At 39.5% G+C, this 5,066-nt stretch overlaps 1 pseudogene; it reads right to left on the bottom strand.

Annotated features, from left to right (window-relative positions):
* Positions 1 to 2,600: 2,600 nt before the first annotated feature.
* Positions 2,601 to 3,830, bottom strand: LOC109395324 (bifunctional methylenetetrahydrofolate dehydrogenase/cyclohydrolase, mitochondrial pseudogene; annotated as a pseudogene).
* Between the last annotated feature and the right edge of the window lie 1,236 nt (positions 3,831 to 5,066).

A 5,066-nucleotide genomic window follows, 5' to 3' on the forward strand; every position in this document is an offset into this window, starting at 1 on the left:
GTGCCTCCAGGTTTGATTTCCATGTTCCCAGCAGGGAGAAGAGGGAAGGACAAAGGGCTTCTTTCATGTTTATTCAGGTAAAGTAACTGCTCAGGGGTTTCTGCCTGTGTCTCATGACCAGAGCCATGTCATATGGCCAACTGTAACAATACTGGAAGTTAAATCAACTTCAGCTTTTTAGTCTTCATGACAGAGAAAGTTAAGGGAAAAAGGATGAAGGTGAGAATTCTTTGGGGGCAGGCCAATCCATACTATCTCATTCAACTTGAAACTTGGGGCTAATTCTGTTGCTTTCTTTTATTTTGGCTGAAATTTTTGGAGTAGGTCGCTATGGAAACAATCATCATCTTAATGTTTAATAGGGAAATAGGATCAACAAATTGTTTTCCATTTACACTTTAATTTTGAAATCTAATTCATTAAGGAAAACTCAGGTTTTATTGTCTGAGTAGTTATTTTACATTAGGTTAAAGGTTTGGTTGTGTTTGCCTTCTTGAGGTTTAATGGAAGATTTATGAAATAATGTAAAATCAGGCAAAACAAGAAATAATGTCAGATACTGCACAACTATACATATTCGGGCTAATTATAGTGGAAAGTCTGAAAATTTGAATATTTCAAGATATGCATCTATTATTTATTTAAAACATAAATAAAAATTAAAATTAGTCTCCAGAACTGTCACATACAATTTCCTTTTATTGTAATGCATAGTTAATAATGATAATTGACTTATTTATAGTAAGAATTGTTTCCAAATTGCTATAGCAGTGTTGAAGCTATTTGTAAGTCTTTGTAATTCTACTTATTTCTCAACAAAGCCATTCTTGTATTTTAGATGGTAAATTTGCCCAGACTCTGTTCAAAACATTACCAATTTTGATTTAATGCAGTGCGAGTATGTGAGCTACTGTTGGACTCATTAAGGTTGCCATGGTAATCATCTAGCTGGCAGAAAGAAGCTGAGGACCCGAGATCAATTGTATGACTGGGGTACAAGAACTTATCCATGTCAGGACTCGGGTCACAACAGAGATGGCTGGACACTAATCCTGTGCTCTTTTCACATTCTCTTTCTCTAACCTCCAAAGTTCTAGTTTTCAGTCTTCAACAAATGTAATTAAACAAATGTAATTAAGCAACCTCTTAGCACTCACTTTCTTAATCCCCATCCTCAAGGTCAGGGGTTGGCAAACCACAGCCACAGCAGTCCAACAAAAGACACGCACGAAAGAGGACTTCCAGAACTGCTTCAGAAAGTGCCAAGAACGATGGGATAAGTGTGTTCGAAGTGAGAGGAAATATTTTGAGGGGGATTAATGGCAATGTATCTTTTACTGTAATAATTTTTTTTATTTAAACATTCACCATATTGTTTGATCATACCTCGTATCTCCAAATTTCTTGATTTACCAGTGAAATTATTTACTTCTATAATTTGAAAAACGTTATTTTTCTAAAGACAGAAAAATGTTAAAAACTATCATTTTTCAAATTACAGCAGTTAAAAAAGCCATATTAGAGTTTTCACACTAGTATTTCTATATTTTGTAAACTTTATAAATTACAGTACAGGATATAGAAACAAATGTAAGTTAGCATTTTCTTATTACAAACTTCAACATGGCAAATTAATGGTAAAATATTCCTAGTTAGCAAAAATTTAGAATTGACTGTCAATACCTAGAGGATGTCATTTCACCTTGATATTTATACTTTCAAATCGCAATTGCAGTAGCATTCTAATTCTTTTTTATTTTACCAGTTAGAAAAATTTAAATAAAAAAAAATAAATAAACAAACAAAAAACCCTTTAATCCAAAAGTCTGCTTAGATTCAATATTAGATTCAAGCTCTCAAAAACCTATGGGGGCGGGGAGGGGACCAACAGGTGCTTCAGAGAAAAGCAGGCAGCTACTGACAAGTATTTGGTGGAAAAGTAAGTTGCATACTTATACAAGCTGCCCTAATGATTATAAAGCCCAAGTTTTAGTTTTCAAAAATAGGTTTCAAGATCTACCAAAGAAACCACACAGACAACTCTAACAGTACAAAAATTTAACAATATAGTTTAAGGATATAAGAAAAGCCAAATATAATAATACACACAAGTTATTTATAAAATAAGTCTTTCAATCCTAGAAAACTAAAATGGGGAGACCTCATGAATGGAAACACATGGAACAATCCTAGATGTCTTTCCAGTGACTGACTAAGCTATAAAATGACAGCTCAGGATACTATTAACATGTAACTTTTCTTCTGGTTATCAGTCAATACATATAAAATCAGAGTAAATATTTTTACTCAATTACCATCATTCCTTCCTTTTTACTTTTTCTCTAATTTTCTCTAGCAACATTTTTCCTTTGGTTTGACCAGTTGAACTCAGAAGGTTTAGAACCTAAAGTGAGTATCAACTCTTATTGGAATAGCACTTGGGAAATGCAAATCCTAGAAAAAGGCAAATTGTAACTGAAGTGATCTGACAAAATTAAGCAGCCATTCTCAGTGTAACAATGACCTCCATGTTAATCATTAGGTTGATGGCTTCTCTTATGGCTAGGTCACAGGACCCAGCACGGTTACTGTCGTGCTCCCTGGTGAGGTGCTGCAGCTATGTGCCCAAACACCCGCCCATTTAAGCTTTCAATAAATACAAAGCATCATTTAAAATCATTTCAGTAGAATAAATAAAAAATACTGCATTTCTGTTGGCCTGTTTTGCCTCTTGAACTGGCTTAGAGTACTGTTCATGATGCGGAAGACACAACAGTTAATTAGTTGCCACTCCAAGCTCCTTAGGCTTCAGTACCTCCCGCTCTTCAAGTCTCAGCACCTTTTTTGCAGCAATAATGGTATTTTTCATTAGCATAGCCACTGTCATGGGACCAACACCCCCAGGGACTGGAGTGATGTAGCCGGCTTTCTTCCAGACTCCTTCAAAAATCCGCATCTCCAACCAACTTGGGTTTAGCAGTGATGGGATCTTGAATTCTATTTATTCCCACATCAATAACAGCTGCTCCTTCCTTGATCCTATCTGCTGTGATCAGATTTGGAATGCCTGCGGTGGAGACCACAATATCTGCAAGAATTGTATGTTTCTTCAGCTGCTCTTTGGGAGTGTATCGATGAGATATTGTAACAGTGGCATCACCTCCAGGACGCTCATGTGCTCCATCTGTGTGTAGTAACATTGCAATAGGCATTCCAACATTTTTTGACCTTCCAGCTACAACCACATTCTTCCCTAGAGTTGGAATGCCAGTTCGCTTAATTATCTCCCACACACCCCATGGAGTAGCCGGTAGCATGGAATACTGGTCCAAACACATTTGCCCTACGTTAATTACATGAAAACCGTCGACATCCTTTTCTGGAGAAACAGCATTGCAGATCTTTCTTTCATCTATGTACTCTGGAAGAGGCAGCTGAACAAGGAGGCCATCTACATTATCCTCATTATTTAGTTTATGGATTAAATTTAACAATTCTTCCTCTGAAACTGAAGCTGGTTTCACAATTGTCTCACTGTTGATTCCCACGTCTGCAGCGGCCCTGGTTTTGTTGAGGATATAGGAGTGGCTTGCAGGATTCTCACCAACCAGAACCACGCTCAGGTGTGGCCATCTGTTGCCTGATGCCACCCACTCGTCCACTTCCTGCCTCACTTCCTGCTTGATCTGCTGGGCAAGTTGCTTTCCAGAAATAACCACAGCTTCATTTCGAATTGCCAAGAGGTGGAAGGGACCATGGCGGAGGCGGCAGGTCTGTGCGGGCCGAAGCAGCCAGGTGGCCAACGTGGACACGGGGGAGGAAACAGCCATTGCCCATGCCGGTGTCTGTGCAGGGAGGGCGCATTCTAATTCTTATTTGAGTTTTTTTAATAGACTTTATTTTGTAGGGCAGTTTTAGGTTCACAGCAAAATTGAGGGGAAGGTACAGAGAGTTCCCATGTACCCCTTGCTCTTCCCCAGTCCCATGCACAGCCTACCCCCGTCCCCCCACCCCGAGTTATCAACGTCACCAGAGTGGTACATTTGTACAATGGATAAATCTATACTGGCACATCATTATCACCCAAAGTCCATAGTTGACATTAGGGCTCACTCTTGATGTTGTATGTTCTATGGGTTTGGACAAATGTATAATGACATGTGTCCACCATTACAGTGTCACACAGAGTATTTCACTGCCCCAAACATCCTCTGTGTCCCACCTATTCATTCCTCTTATATGATTTTTAAATCTGCACAACTTTTCCCAAGTTTCATTTCCACTCATCCATCTTTTAAAAATTGTAATTCTTTTTTTTTAAAGATTTTTATTGGGGAATTAGGGGGATGGGAACAGCACTGGGGAATTGGGGGAAGGGGAACAGACAAGTTGCTGTTGCTTTGTTCTTCAGTCTAGTTGTGGAGGATGTTGCTTCACTGGCCCAAGTTGGCACCATCATTGCGCTCTTCCCGGGCGAGGCAGATCAGTCGCCGGCTTCTGGACGGCCGCTCACTGCGGCTGCTGGCCGCTCACGCTGGCTGCTGACTACACACGGTAGCCCATGGCAACCCACTGCCACAGGGGCTTCAGCCTACGCCGTCGCCGGTGACTCACGGCAGCCCAGCTCCAGGTTGAGCTGTTGTTCAGCATCTTAGCTGTAGAGGGCAGTGTCACTGGCCCTCATATGTGGGATCCGAACCGGGGCCCTCTGGCGTCCCAAGCCAGTTCTTAACCATCACACCACTCGGCCGGCCCTAAAAATTATAATTTTTTAAATTAGTTATTTCTGTGTGTAATTTAAAGAGTCAAATACTGTACTTTCCAAGACTTATTATGACTATCAGTTCCCAGCTCCCATTCCCGACCCCTCACTTTACCCTTTTTCCTTCATTAGAGGCAACATTTTAAGGTTCTTATTTCATAATTTTTGGGTGTTTATTGCTATAGTTTTAATAACATGCTTATATTGCTACTTTTAATTTTTTTTTTAATTTGTAAGAATTATCTAATTATTTTCCACTATCCTAGATCAGGAATTACCTCTTGCAGATCTCTTCACTCTCACC

Source organism: Hipposideros armiger, unplaced genomic scaffold, assembly GCF_001890085.2.
Source record: "Hipposideros armiger isolate ML-2016 unplaced genomic scaffold, ASM189008v1 scaffold_13, whole genome shotgun sequence".
NCBI lineage: Eukaryota > Metazoa > Chordata > Mammalia > Chiroptera > Hipposideridae > Hipposideros > Hipposideros armiger.